Source organism: Palaemon carinicauda, chromosome 19 (genome assembly GCF_036898095.1).
Source record: "Palaemon carinicauda isolate YSFRI2023 chromosome 19, ASM3689809v2, whole genome shotgun sequence".
Taxonomy (NCBI): domain Eukaryota; kingdom Metazoa; phylum Arthropoda; class Malacostraca; order Decapoda; family Palaemonidae; genus Palaemon; species Palaemon carinicauda.
Window position 1 is genome coordinate 111,114,605 of NC_090743.1, and position 16,391 is coordinate 111,130,995.

General features: G+C 31.4%; 2 protein-coding genes across 3 annotated transcripts in view; one reads left to right on the top strand and one right to left on the bottom strand.

The window, feature by feature from the left end:
• ArgRS-m (arginyl-tRNA synthetase, mitochondrial) overlaps positions 1 to 16,391 on the bottom strand; it is a 644,356-nt gene that overhangs the window by 553,595 nt on the left and 74,370 nt on the right. The gene's annotated exons all lie outside the window — the stretch shown is intronic.
• LOC137658740 (uncharacterized) overlaps positions 1 to 16,391 on the top strand; it is a 33,041-nt gene that overhangs the window by 1,222 nt on the left and 15,428 nt on the right. The gene's annotated exons all lie outside the window — the stretch shown is intronic.

The window sequence follows — 16,391 nt, forward strand, 5'->3', positions numbered from 1 at the left end:
GAAAAATTAAAAATGGAAAACGTAGGGAAAAATTGCTATAACAAAATAGTCTTTCTCAGAAGGATTATAGAGACGCACCTCTCTACAAAAATGTGTATTGGTCTGTCTGTGTATAAACATATTTCATACATAGACAGACACCCCCCCCACACACACATTATATACAGTGCATATATATATATATATATATATATATATATATATATACATATATATATATATACACACACAAATATACAGTATATATATACATATATATATATATATATATATATATACAAATATAGTGTATATATATATATATATATATATATATATATATACAGTATATATATATATATATATATATATATATATATATATATATATATATATATATATACAGTATATATATATATATATATATATATATACAGTATATATATATATATATATATATATATATATATATATATATATATACAGTGTATATATATATATATATATACACAGTATATATATATATATATATATATATATATATATATATATATATATATATATATATACAGTATATATATATTATATATATAAAATATATATATAATATATATATACAGTATATATATATTATATATATAAAATATATATAATATATATATACAGTATATATATATTATATATATAAAATATATATATAATAAATATATAAATATATAAATATATATAAATATAAATATATATAGATATATCTATATATATATATATATATATATATATATATATATATATATATATATATATATATATATATATATATATATACATACATGCCAATACATATATATAGATATACACCTCCATATACAAGTTTTCCTTCATGATAAACATGAATACACACATTTATGTAAATATAACCCAATCAACATATGATTACACACAAACACACATTATATATATATATATATATATATATATATATATATATATATATATATATATATATATATATATATGTATGTATGTATATACATATATATATGTATGTATATACATATATATATATATATATATATATATATATATATATATATATATATATATATATATATATATATACACACATATGTATATATACTGTATAATTATATATACTTACATATATATAAACAACAATTTGTTGTAACAGAGAATTTATATATATATTTTATGCAATACCTGTACCTATATATGAATATCTTAAGATTTAAAGATTTACTTGACAATGACAGTTTTCATCTGAGGTACGGTCAGTTCCACATAAAGTAGTTGAAGGTTTTTTCTAAAAAGCTTGCCATCAATGCATCGAGTTTGCACATTCCATATCCAATATCAAAGTTATCAAAGCTTTCTTTTAATGAAACTGGACTCTATGATTTTTGTTCCCAAAGACTTATTAGAATGAACCAATTTCTTTGCATTTGGCCAATTAATAGTGCGAATTTTATCTCTAACTTTGATAAACATTGCATTAGTATCTTGAGCATATCTGACACATTTCATGTTATGTCATGTTATTCTCGTACAATTTTTATAGGGGAATTTATCCTCCATACCTTTATACACTAAACAATATGCCTCCCACCCATTTCATAGTAGACCTCTAGTAAACCACAGACACACCCTGCTGTATACATGAACCAATTTTGGAATTTAATACACTTCCCAGCTATACCTTTCTCCTTTATTACTTTAACCCTTGCCAAAAGGTAATCCAATATCCCCTCATACATATACCGTTCTAATATCATTCTTATTCACATCACTTGTCTTAATAACATTTACAGGTATATATAATACTTTCAAATTCATGCTTACTCTAACTATTGCTTCAAACCAAATAATATCAAGATCTACCACCAGCCAATCCCTTTTTCCCCATTACACCCCTTAACATGCTCTTCATTCTACTCTGTACTAACTCATTATTGGCATACTTTTCATCAGATAGTTCAATGTTTTTATTGGTAACAACCTATTTCCCAATAAACAAGGATTTTTCATAGTGCATTTTGACGAACACTCTCAATCTTCATTTACTCCAGGAACTTGTTACCAACCACAACCATCATCTCTTTCTGCCATCTACTTTGATATTGCAGAACAACTCTTCCAGATTCTCCAAAACCTGTCAGGTATAGATTCAAGACTTCTTCAAAAAGATTCTCTATTCACTTTCGTTCCTTTCCATTTCTGGTTCACAAATTCACAAGTTTTAGTCCTGTTACACTCAATCTTATCCATATTATTCTCTCATAATCTACCAGGCCCTAAAATCTTTTTTACCTAACTAAAGCTACTTTAAACTTCCTGCTATCTTAAGCACCATCACATTCTCCTTCCCGTACCAGCCCAAACTGCTCTTCACTTATTTGACTAAGTGTTGAAGCATCCATCCTTCTCTCCTACACTAGCAAAACTTTTTTATGTTCACCTCCTCAACCCACATTCTACACTTTTGCTAAGTCACAACAGAGTATTTAACTGACCGTATTTTCCAAACCATTTATTGAATTTTCTTCAGAAAGGCAGTTAGTCTTCCATTTAACGTAACGGAAAACTTTCTGCTTTGAGGTACAACACATCTGCTACTCAAACCCAAGAATAAGCACCCCTGTACCTTGGGACAGTGCATTCGAGTCCCAAGCCAATGGCACTTCCTAGGGCACCTATACACAGGTTGCAGTGACTGTTTACCACCCCTGGATTATTAGTCAATCTTAATTAACTACATGTGTATTTTTAACAGTCTAATTATCTATCAAATTCTCGTTAATACACACACACACACATATATATATATATATATATGTATATATATATATATATATATATATATATATATTATATATATATATTATATATATACATATATATATATTCTGGTTTTATACTTAGAAATACTTGCAGGTTAGGTTGGTACTCATTTACAGACTTATTAAATGTGATCTAGTCCTGCACCACTCGTCCAAATGCCCAAAATAGCTGAATTAACATTCAAGAGTTGGAATATGGATGAACCGTGTAGAAAACTTTAACAAGAATAGCAATTTTACATACCAACACAAAAATTCTCATCAGCAGCACACTTGAGTCTCCCACACACACTGCACCACGCTCACAACCTGGGTGTTAAAAAGTCCCCCTTTTTCACTACCACTTTCTAAATAATTCTCAAACACATTCTAGTTCTTTCTACCCTCATCCAACCACATATTTATAATCATATCATTTTTACCAACCCAGCACCCTCAATTCTTTTCAAATGGTAAGCAGCTCTTCTAGGAGAAGGACACTCCAAAATCAAACCAAAGTTCTCTAAGTCTTGGGTAGTACCATAGCCTCTGTACCATGGTCTTCTACTGTCTTGGGTTAGAGTTCTCTTGCTTGATGATACACTCGGGCACACTAATCTATCTTATTTCTCTTCCTCTTGATTTTCTAAAGTTTTTATAGTTTAGATATGAAATATTTATTTTAATCTTGTTGCTCTTCTTAAAATATTGAATTTTTCCTAGTTTCCTTTCCTCACTTTGCTATTTTCCCTGTTGGAGCCCCTGGGATTATAGTATCCTGCTTTTCCAACAAGGGTTGTAGCTTAGCAAGTAGTAGTAGTAGTATAATAATAATAATATTAAAGGATCAAAATCTTAATCCTTCCTTTTTTGTGCAAAGCGTTCATAAAATTGTCCAAAGGCATTTTCACCCACTCATTTCTTCTTGTGCCACAAAATTCAAGAACACAGTCCAACCAACGCCCTTCAATTCATTCTCTCTCTCTCTCTCTCTCTCTCTCTCTCTTTCTCTCTCTCTCTCTCTCTCTCTCTCTCTCTCTCTCTCTCTCTCTCTCTCTCTCTCTCTCTCTCTCTCTCTCTCTCTCTCTCTCTCTCTCTTTTTACATTCAATATTCACACTTCACTCCAAATAAAGGAATTGTCCCAGTAATCCTTTCATACAATCCCACCTTGGCTACTGTGCTTCCTTCTTTTCCCCCATTCTCTTAACTCGTTTCTTTTCCTATCCTTATCCTCGATGTTTACTTACAATTATCTACTTAAATCAAAAGCTTTCATTATCCATGTGAAGGCTAATTTTTTTTCGTATATTTCATAACTTCCAATGATCTTAACCATAATTTTTACTTTTAACATTTTCATATTGCAAACTTTCTTGAAACGACTCTCAATTTATTCACAACACTCCAGATGACCCATCTTGTGAATATTAAAACTTTTTTATAGATTCATGCATGCTTTACTAAGTTTTCGCTTTACTTTCAAACTGTTCACATAACTGTTCAATTACAAATACTTTCCTCGTCAAAACCTACAATTATATTCAACTATCCTTTACTTTGTTATCCTACTGTACAGCTTCCTTGCTATAATAATAATAGTATGCAGTTAATTCTAATAGCCAGGCCGTCTCCATCATGAGGCTCAATACTACACAGTATTCTAGAAGTTTTATTTCGTCTGTGACCAAGTTGTGGAATGATCTTCCTGATCGGGTGGTTGAATCAGTAGAACTTCAAAAGTTCAAAGTTGCAGAAAATATTTCTATGTTGAACAGACTGACATAAGTCGTTTTATAGTTTATATATAAAATATGTTTTAATGCTGTTAATGTGTTTAAAATATTTTATCTTAATTTTTCATTACTTTTTATATCGTTTATTTATTTCCTTATTTCCTTTCCTCGCTGGGATATTTTTCCCTGTTGGAGCCCTTGGGGTTATAGCATCTTGCTTTTCCAACTAGGGTTGTAGCGTAGCTAATAATAATAATAGTAATAATGATAATAATAATAATAATAATAATAATAGTAATAATAATAGTATAATAATAATAATAATAATAATAATAATAATAATAATAAATAAATAAATAATAAATAAATAAAGATAAATGAATAAATAATAAATAATAATAATACTAATAATAATAATAATAATAATAATAATAATAATAATAATATCACATTTAAGGACACACTTTCATTCCTTCTCATCAAATTTAAACTTGCACATATTTTAACTGTCTCTTGATTCAAATTATGAAGACGTACACTTCTAGCTATTTCCTTTGTCAACTACGGTACATCAACATAATTCATTATCACCTCTCTTCCAAGACTGCTGTCCTCTAAAAACACAAGTTTTTACAATATTCAAGCCCTTCCCTTAAACCCTTTCCAAAAATGCTATCTTCATTCTCACTAACTTAAGCAGGTTTCACTGATAAATGACTCATGTAAACCATCCTCCTGGACAATACATTACATGCAGACATTCCTCAGAGATTCAGATCTTTATGTAATGTTAGTCTTCTGGAAGCGTTTACAACGTTAAAGATGCATTTTGAGAAATGATCTCTCTGTAATTTCAGTCTTCTGGAAGCGTTTTCAACGTTGTAGATGCATTTTGAGAAATGATCTCTCTGTAATTTCAGTCTTCTGGAAGCGTTTTCAACGTTGTAGATGCATTTTGAGAAATGATCTCTCTGTAATTTCAGTCTTCTGGAAGCGTTTTCAACGTTGTAGATGCATTTTGAGAAATGATCTCTCTGTAATTTTAGTCTTCTAGAAGCGTTTTCAACGTTGTAGATGCATTTTGAGAAATGATCTCTCTGTAATTTTAGTCTTCTAGAAGCGTTTTCAACATTGTAGATGCATTTTGAGAAATGATCTCTCTGTAATTTTAGTCTTCTAGAAGCGTTTTCAACGTTGTAGATGCATTTTGAGAAATGATCTCTCTGTAATTTTAGTCTTCTGGAAGCGTTTTCAACGTTAAAGATGCATTTTGAGAAATGATCTTTCTGTAAATTTAATTCTTCTGGAAGCGTTTTCAACGTTGTAGATGCATTTTGAGAAATGATCTCTCTGTAATTTTAGTCTTCTGGAAGCGTTTTCAACGTTGTAGATGCATTTTGAGAAATGATCTCTCTGTAATTTTAGTCTTCTGGAAGCGTTTTCAACGTTAAAAATGCACTTTGAGAAATGACCTTTCTGTAATTTTAGTCTTCTGGAAGCGTTTTCAGCGTTAAAGATGCATTTTGAGAAATGATTTTTCTGTAAATTTAATTCTTCTGGAAGCGTTTTCAACGTTGTAGATGCATTTAGAGAAATGATCTCTCTGTAATTTTAGTCTTCTGGAAGCGTTTTCAACGTTAAAGATGCATTTTGAGAAATGATCTCTCTGTAATTTCAGTCTTCTGGAAGCGTTTTCAACGTTGTAGATGCATTTTGAGAAATGATCTCTCTGTAATTTTAGTCTTCTGGAAGCGTTTTCAACGTTAAAAATGCACTTTGAGAAATGACCTTTCTGTAATTTTAGTCTTCTGGAAGCGTTTTCAGCGTTAAAGATGCATTTTGAGAAATGATTTTTCTGTAAATTTAATTCTTCTGGAAGCGTTTTCAACGTTGTAGATGCATTTTGAGAAATGATCTCTCTGTAATTTCAGTCTTCTGGAAGCGTTTTCAACGTTGTAGATGCATTTTGAGAAATGATCTCTCTGTAATTTCAGTCTTCTGGAAGCGTTTTCAACGTTGTAGATGCATTTTGAGAAATGATCTCTCTGTAATTTCAGTCTTCTGGAAGCGTTTTCAACGTTGTAGATGCATTTTGAGAAATGATCTCTCTGTAATTTCAGTCTTCTGGAAGCGTTTTCAACGTTGTAGATGCATTTTGAGAAATGATCTCTCTGTAATTTCAGTCTTCTGGAAGCGTTTTCAACGTTGTAGATGCATTTTGAGAAATGATCTCTCTGTAATTTCAGTCTTCTGGAAGCGTTTTCAACATTAAAGTGGCATTTTGAGAAATGATCTCTCTGTAATTTCAGTCTTCTGGAAGCGTTCTCAACGTTGTAGATGCATTTTGAGAAATGATCTCTCTGTAATTTCAGTCTTCTGGAAGCGTTTTCAACGTTGTAGATGCATTTTGAGAAATGATCTCTCTGTAATTTTAGTCTTCTGGAAGCGTTTTCAGAGTTAAGATGCATTTTGAGAAATGACCTTTCTGTAATTTTAGTCTTCTGGAAGCATTTTCAAGGTTAAGGATGCATTTTGAGAAATTATCTTTCTGTAATTTTAGTCTTCTGGAAGCGTTTTCAACGTTAAAGATGCATTTTGAGAAATGATCTTTCTGTAATTTTAGTCTTCTGGAAGCGTTTTCAACGTTAAAGATGCATTTTGAGAAATTATCTTTCTGTAATTTTAGTCTTCTGGAAGCGTTTTCAACGTTGTAGATGCACTTTGAGAAATGATCTCTCTGTAATTTTAGTATTCTGGAAGCGTTTTCAGAGTTAAAGATGCATTTTGAGAAATGACCTTTCTGTAATTTTAGTCTTCTGGAAGCATTTTCAAGGTTAAAGATGCATTTTGAGAAATTATCTTTCTGTAATTTTAGTCTTCTGGAAGCGTTTTCAAGGTTAAAGATGCATTTAGAGAAATGATCTTTCTGTAATTTTAGTCTTCTGGAAGCGTTTTCAGAGTTAAAGATGCATTTTGAGAAATGACCTTTCTGTAATTTTAGTCTTCTGGAAGCGTTTTCAACATTGTAGATGCATTTTGAGAAATGATCTTTCTGTAATTTTAGTCTTCTGGAAGCGTTTTCAACGTTGTAAATGCATTTTGAGAAATGATCTTTCTGTAATTTTAGTCTTCTGGAAGCGTTTTCAAGGTTAAAGATGCATTTTGAGAAATGGTCTTTCTGTAATTTTAGTCTTCTGGAAGCGTTTTCAACGTTGTAGATGCATTTTGAGAAATGATCTCTCTGTAATTTTAGTCTTCTGGAAGCGTTTTCAGAGTTAAAGATGCATTTTGAGAAATGACCTTTCTGTAATTTTAGTCTTCTGGAAGCATTTTCAAAGTTAAAGATGCATTTTGAGAAATTATCTTTCTGTAATTTTAGTCTTCTGGAAGCGTTTTCAAGGTTAAAGATGCATTTTGAGAAATTATCTTTCTGTAATTTTAGTCTTCTGGAAGCGTTTTCAACGTTGTAGATGCATTTTGAGAAATGATCTCTCTGTAATTTTAGTCTTCTAGAAGCGTTTTCAACATTAAAGATGCACTTTGAGAAATGATCTCTCTGTAATTTTAGTCTTCTGGAAGCGTTTTCAGAGTTAAAGATGCATTTTGAGAAATGACCTTTCTGTAATTTTAGTCTTCTGGAAGCGTTTACAGCATTAAAGATGCATTTTGAGAAATGATCTCTCTGTAATTTTAGTCTTCTGGAAGCGTTTTCAGAGTTAAAGATGCATTTTGAGAAATGACCTTTCTGTAATTTTAGTCTTCTGGAAGCGTTTACAACGTTAAAGATGCATTTTGAGAAATGATCTCTGTAATTTTAGTCTTCTGGAAGCGTTTTCAACGTTAAAGATGCACTTTGAGAAATGACCTTTCTGTAATTTTAGTCTTCTGGAAGCGTTTTCAAGGTTAAAGATGCATTTTGAGAAATGATCTTTCTGTAATTTTAGTCTTCTGGAAGCATTTTCAAGGTTTGAGATGCATTTTGAGAAATGATCTCTGTAATTTTAGTCTTCTGGAAGCGTTTTCAGCGTTAAAGATGCATTTTGAGAAATGATCTCTGTAATTTTAGTCTTCTGGAAGCGTTTTTAACGTTATAGATGGATTTTGAGAAATTATCTTTCTGTAATTTTAGTCTTCTGGAAGCTTTTTCAAGGTTAAAGATGCATTTTGAGAAATGATCTTTGTGTAATTTAGTCTTCTGGAAGCGTTTTCAAGGTTTGAGATGCATTTTGAGAAATGACCTTTCTGTAATTTTAGTCTTCTGGAAGCGTTTTCAACGTTAAAGATGCACTTTGAGAAATGATCGTTCTGTAATTTTAGTCTTCTGGAAGAGTTTTCAACGTTAAAGATGCATTTTGAGAAATGATCTCTCTGTAATTTTAGTCTTCTGGAAGCGTTTTCAACGTTAAAGATGCATTTTGAGAAATGATCTCTTTGTAATTTTAGTCTTCTAGAAGCGTTTTCAACGTTAAAGATGCATTTTGAGGAATGATCTTTCTGTAATTTTAGTCTTCTGGAAGCGTTTTCAAGGTTTGAGATGCACTTTGAGGAATGATCTTTCTGTAATTTTAGTCGTCTGGAAGCGTTGTCAACGTTAAAGATGCATTTTGAGAAATGATCTTTCTTTAATTTTAGTCTTCTGGAAGAGTTTTAAACGTTAAGGTTGCATTTTGAGAGATGACCTTTCTGTAATTTTAGCCTTCTGGAAGCATTTTCAAGGTTTAAGATACATATTGAGAAATGATCTTTCTGTAATTTTAGTCTTCTGGAAGCGTTTTCAAGGTTAAAGATGCATTTTGAGAAATGATCTTTCTGTAATTTTAGTCTTCTGGAAGCGTTTTCAACGTTGTAGATGCATTTTGAGAAATGATATCTGTAATTTTAGTCTTCTGGAAGCGTTTTCAACATTGTAGATGCATTTTGAGAAATGATCTCTCTGTAATTTTAGTCTTCTGGAAGCGTTTTCAACGTTGTAGATGAATTTTGAGAAATAATCTCTCTGTAATTTTAGTCTTCTGGAAGCGTTTTCAACGTTGTAGATGCATTTTGAGAAATGATCTCTCTGTAATTTTAGTCTTCTGGAAGCGTTTACAACGTTAAAGATGCATTTTGAGAAATGATCTTTCTGTAATTTTAGTGTTCTGGAAGCGTTTTCAACGTTAAAGATGCACTTTGAGAAATGACCTTTCTGTAATTTTAGTCTTCTGGAAGCGTTTTCAACGTTGTAGATGCATTTTGAGAAATGATATCTGTAATTTTAGTCTTCTGGAAGCGTTTTCAACGTTATAGATGAATTTTGAGAAATTATCTCTCTGTAATTTTAGTCTTCTGGAAGCATTTTAAACGTTAAAGATGCATTTTGAGAAATGATCTTTCTGTAATTTTAGTCTTCTGGAAGCGTTTTCAACGTTAAAGATGCATTTTGAGAAATGATCTTTCTGTAATTTTAGTCTTCTGGAAGCGTTTTCAACGTTGTAGATGCATTTTGAGAAATGATATCTGTAATTTTAGTCTTCTGGAAGCGTTTTCAACATTGTAGATGCATTTTGAGAAATGATCTTTCTGTAATTTTAGTCTTCTGGAAGCGTTTTCAACGTTGTAGATGCATTTTGAGAAATGATCTCTCTGTAATTTTAGTCTTCTGGAAGCGTTTACAACGTTAAAGATGCACTTTGAAAAATGATCTTTCTGTAATTTTAGTGTCCTGGAAGCGTTTTCAACGTTAAAGATGCACTTTGAGAAATGACCTTTCTGTAATTTTAGTCTTCTGGAAGCGTTTTCAATGTTGTAGATGCATTTTGAGAAATGATCTCTCTGTAATTTTAGTCTTCTGGAAGAGTTTTAAACGTTAAAGATGCATTTTGAGAAATGACCTTTCTGTAATTTTAGTCTTCTGGAAGCGTTTTCAGAGTTAAAGATGCATTTTGAGAAATGATCTTTCTGTAATTTTAGTCTTCTGGAAGCGTTTTCAACGTTAAAGATGCACTTTGAGAAATGATCTCTCTGTAATTTTAGTCTTCTGGAAGCGTTTACAACGTTAAAGATGCATTTTGAGAAATGATCTTTCTGTAATTTTAGTGTCCTGGAAGCGTTTTCAACGTTAAAGATGCACTTTGAGAAATGACCTTTCTGTAATTTTAGTCTTCTGGAAGCGTTTTCAATGTTGTAGATTCATTTTGAGAAATGATCTCTCTGTAATTTTAGTCTTCTGGAAGAGTTTTAAACGTTAAAGATGCATTTTGAGAAATGACCTTTCTGTAATTTTAGTCTTCTGGAAGCGTTTTCAGAGTTAAAGATGCATTTTGAGAAATGACCTTTCTATAATTTTAGTCTTCTGGAAGCATTTTCAAGGTTAAAGATGCATTTTGAGAAATGATCTTTCTGTAATTTTAGTCTTCTGGAAGCGTTTTCAAGGTTAAAGATGCATTTTGAGAAATGATCTTTCTGTAATTTTAGTCTTCTGGAAGCGTTTTCAACGTTATAGATGCATTTTGAGAAATGATCTCTGTAATTTTAGTCTTCTGGAAGCGTTTTCAACGTTAAAGATGCATTTTGAAAAATGATCTTTCTGTAATTTTAGTCTTCTGGAAGCGTTTTCAACGTTGTAGATGCATTTTGAGAAATGATATCTGTAATTTTAGTCTTCTGGAAGCGTTTTCAACATTGTAGATGCATTTTGAGAAATGATCTTTCTGTAATTTTAGTCCTCTGGAAGCGTTTTCAACGTTGTAGATGCATTTTGAGAAAGGATCTCTCTGTAATTTTAGTCTTCTGGAAGCGTTTACAACGTTAAAGATGCATTTTGAGAAATGATCTTTCTGTAATTTTAGTGTTCTGGAAGCGTTTTCAACGTTGTAGATGCACTTTGAGAAATGACCTTTCTGTAATTTTAGTCTTCTGGAAGCGTTTTCAACGTTGTAGATGCATTTAGAGAAATGATCTCTCTGTAATTTTAGTCTTCTGGAAGAGTTTTAAACGTTAAAGATGCATTTTGAGAAATGATCTTTCTGTAATTTTAGTCTTCTGGAAGCGTTTTAAACGTTAAAGATGCATTTTGAGAAACGACCTTTCTGTAATTTTAGTCTTCTGGAAGCGTTTTCAACGTTAAAGATGCATTTTGAGAAATGATCTTTCTGTAATTTTAGTCTTCTGGAAACGTTTTCAAGGTTAAAGATACATTTTGAGAAATGATCTTTCTGTAAATTTAGTCTTCTGGAAGCGTTTTCAAGGTTAAAGATGCATTTTGAGAAATGGTCTTTCTGTAATTTTAGTCTTCTTGAAGCGTTTTCAAGGTTAAAGATGCATTTTGAGAAATGATCTTTCTGTAATTTTAGTGTTCTGGAAGCGTTTTCAACGTTATAGATGCATTTTGAGAAATGATCTCTCTGTAATTTTAGTCTTCTGGAAGCGTTTTAAACGTTAAAGATGCATTTTGAGAAATTATCTCTCTGTAATTTTAGTCTTCTGGAAGCGTTTTCAACGTTAAAGATGCATTTTGAGAAATGATCTTTATGTAATTTTAGTCTTCTGGAAGCGTTTTCAATGTTATAGATGCATTTTGAGAAATGATCTCTGTAATTTTTGTCTTCTTGAAGCGTTTTCAACGTTAAAGATGCATTTTGAGAAATGATCTTTATGTAATTTTAGTCTTCTGGAAGCGTTTTCAACGTTATAGATGCATTTTGAGAAATGATCTCTCTGTAATTTTTGTCTTCTGGAAGCGTTTTAAACGTTAAAGATGCATTTTGAGAAATGATCTCTGTAATTTTAGTCTTCTGGAAGCGTTTTTAACGTTATAGATGGATTTTGAGAAATTATCTTTCTGTAATTTTAGTCTTCTGGAAGCGTTTTCAAGGTTAAAGATGCATTTTGAGAAATGATCTTTGTGTAATTTAGTCTTCTGGAAGCGTTTTCAAGGTTTGAGATGCATTTTGAGAAATGACCTTTCTGTAATTTTAGTCTTCTGGAAGCGTTTTCAACGTTAAAGATGCACTTTGAGAAATGATCGTTCTGTAACTTTAGTCTTCTGGAAGAGTTTTCAACGTTAAAGATGCATTTTGAGAAATGATCTCTCTGTAATTTTAGTCTTCTGGAAGCGTTTTCAACGTTAAAGATGCATTTTGAGAAATGATCTTTCTGTAATTTTAGTCTTCTGGAAGCGTTTTCAAGGTTTGAGATGCACTTTGAGGAATGATCTTTCTGTAATTTTAGTCTTCTGGAAGCGTTTTCAACGTTAAAGATGCACTTTGAGAAATGATCGTTCTGTAACTTTAGTCTTCTGGAAGAGTTTTCAACATTAAAGATGCATTTTGAGAAATGATCTCTCTGTAATTTTAGTCTTCTAGAAGCGTTTTCAACGTTAAAGATGCATTTTGAGGAATGATCTTTCTGTAATTTTAGTCTTCTGGAAGCGTTTTCAAGGTTTGAGATGCATTTTGAGAAATGATCTCTCTGTAATTTTAGTCTTCTGGAAGCGTTTTCAACGTTGTCGATGGATTTTGAGAAATTATCTTTCTGTAATTTTAGTCTTCTGGAAGCGTTTTCAAGGTTAAAGATGCATTTTGAGAAATGATCTTTGTGTAATTTAGTCTTCTGGAAGCGTTTTCAAGGTTTGAGATGCATTTTGAGAAATGATCTCTCTGTAATTTTAGTCTTCTGGAAGAGTTTTCAACGTTAAAGATGCATTTTGAGAAATGATCTCTCTGTAATTTTAGTCTTCTGGAAGCGTTTTCAACGTTAAAGATGCATTTTGAGAAATGATCTTTCTGTAATTTTAGTCTTCTGGAAGCGTTTTCAAGGTTTGAGATGCACTTTGAGGAATGATCTTTCTGTAATTTTAGTCTTCTGGAAGCGTTTTCAACGTTAAAGATGCACTTTGAGAAATGATCGTTCTGTAACTTTAGTCTTCTGGAAGAGTTTTCAACATTAAAGATGCATTTTGAGAAATGATCTCTCTGTAATTTTAGTCTTCTAGAAGCGTTTTCAACGTTAAAGATGCACTTTGAGGAATGATCTTTCTGTAATTTTAGTCGTCTGGAAGCGTTGTCAACGTTAAAGATGCACTTTGAGAAATGACCTTTCTGTAATTTTAGTCTTCTGGAAGCGTTTTCAAGGTTAAAGATGCATTTTGAGAAATGATCTTTCTTTAATTTTAGTCTTCTGGAAGAGTTTTAAACGTTAAGGTTGCATTTTGAGAGATGACCTTTCTGTAATTTTAGCCTTCTGGAAGCATTTTCAAGGTTAAAGATACATTTTGAGAAATGATCTTTCTGTAATTTTAGTCTTCTGGAAGCGTTTTCAAGGTTAAAGATGCATTTTGAGAAATGATCTTTCTGTAATTTTAGTCTTCTGGAAGCGTTTTCAACGTTGTAGATGCATTTTGAGAAATGATATCTGTAATTTTAGTCTTCTGGAAGCGTTTTCAACATTGTAGATGCATTTTGAGAAATGATCTCTCTGTAATTTTAGTCTTCTGGAAGCGTTTTCAACGTTGTAGATGAATTTTGAGAAATAATCTCTGTAATTTTAGTCTTCTGAAAGCGTTTTCAACGTTGTAGATGCATTTTGAGAAATGATCTCTCCGTAATTTTAGTCTTCTGGAAGCGTTTACAACGTTAAAGATGCATTTTGAGAAATGATCTTTCTGTAATTTTAGTGTTCTGGAAGCGTTTTCAACGTTAAAGATGCACTTTGAGAAATGACCTTTCTGTAATTTTAGTCTTCTGGAAGCGTTTTCAACGTTGTAGATGCATTTTGAGAAATGATATCTGTAATTTTAGTCTTCTGGAAGCGTTTTCAACGTTATAGATGAATTTTGAGAAATGGTCTTTCTGTAATTTTAGTCTTCTGGAAGCATTTTAAACGTTAAAGATGCATTTTGAGAAATGATCTTTCTGTAATTTTAGTCTTCTGGAAGCGTTTTCAACGGTAAAGATGCATTTTGAGAAATGATCTTTCTGTAATTTTAGTCTTCTGGAAGCGTTTTCAACGTTGTAGATGCATTTTGAGAAATGATATCTGTAATTGTAGTCTTCTGGAAGCGTTTTCAACATTGTAGATGCATTTTGAGAAATGATCTTTCTGTAATTTTAGTCTTCTGGAAGCGTTTTCAACGTTGTAGATGCATTTAGAGAAATGATCTCTCTGTAATTTTAATCTTCTGGAAGCGTTCACAACGTTAAAGATGCATTTTGAGAAATGATCTTTCTGTAATTTTAGTGTTCTGGAAGCGTTTTCAACGTTAAAGATGCACTTTGAGAAATGACCTTTCTGTAATTTTAGTCTTCTGGAAGCGTTTTCAATGTTGTAGATGCATTTTGAGAAATGATCTCTCTGTAATTTTAGTCTTCTGGAAGAGTTTTAAACGTTAAAGATGCATTTTGAGAAATGACCTTTCTGTAATTTTAGTCTTCTGGAAGCGTTTTCAGAGTTAAAGATGCATTTTGAGAAATGACCTTTCTATAATTTTAGTCTTCTGGAAGCATTTTCAAGGATAAAGATGCATTTTGAGAAATGATCTTTCTGTAATTTTAGTCTTCTGGAAGCGTTTTCAAGGTTAAAGATGCATTTTGAGAAATGATCTTTCTGTAATTTTAGTCTTCTGGAAGCGTTTTCAATGTTATAGATGCATTTTGAGAAATGATCTCTGTAATTTTAGTCTTCTGGAAGCGTTTTCAACGTTAAAGATGCATTTTGAAAAATGATCTTTCTGTAATTTTAGTCTTCTGGAAGCGTTTTCAACGTTGTAGATGCATTTTGAGAAAGGATCTCTCTGTAATTTTAGTCTTCTGGAAGCGTTTACAACGTTAAAGATGCATTTTGAGAAATGATCTTTCTGTAATTTTAGTGTTCTGGAAGCGTTTTCAACGTTGTAGATGCACTTTGAGAAATGACCTTTCTGTAATTTTAGTCTTCTGGAAGCGTTTTCAACGTTTTGTAGATGCATTTTGAGAAATGATCTCTCTGTAATTTTAGTCTTCTGGAAGAGTTTTAAACGTTAAAGATGCATTTTGAGAAATGATCTTTCTGTAATTTTAGTCTTCTGGAAGCGTTTTAAACGTTAAATATGCATTTTGAGATATGACCTTTCTGTAATTTTAGTCTTCTGGAAGCGTTTTCAACGTTAAAGATGCATTTTGAGAAATGATCTTTCTGTAATTTTAGCTTTCTGGAAGCATTTTCAAGGTTAAAGATGCATTTTGAGAAATGATCTTTCTGTAATTTTAGTCTTCTGGAAACGTTTTCAAGGTTAAAGATACATTTTGAGAAATGATCTTTCTGTAAATTCAGTCTTCTGGAAGCGTTTTCAAGGTTAAAGATGCATTTTGAGAAATGGTCTTTCTGTAATTTTAGTCTTCTTGAAGCGTTTTCAAGGTTAAAGATGCATTTTGAGAAATGATCTTTCTGTAATTTTAGTGTTCTGGAAGCGTTTTCAACGTTATAGATGCATTTTGAGAAATGATCTCTCTGTAATTTTAGTCTTCTGGAAGCGTTTTAAACGTTGTAGATGCATTTTGAGAAATGATCTCTCTGTAATTTTAGTCTTCTGGAAGCGTTTTCAACGTTAAAGATGCATTTTGAGAAATGATCTTTATGTAATTTTAGTCTTCTGGAAGCGTTTTCAATGTTGTAGATGCATTTTGAGAAATGATCTCTGTAATTTTTGTCTTCTTGAAGCGTTTTCAACATTAAAGATGCATTTTGAGAAATGATCTTTATGTAATTTTAGTCTTCTGGAAGCGTTTTCAACGTTATAGATGCATTTTGAGAAATGATCTCTTTAATTTTTGTCTTCTGGAAGCGTTTTAAACGTTAAAGATGCATTTTGAGAAATGATCTTTATGTAA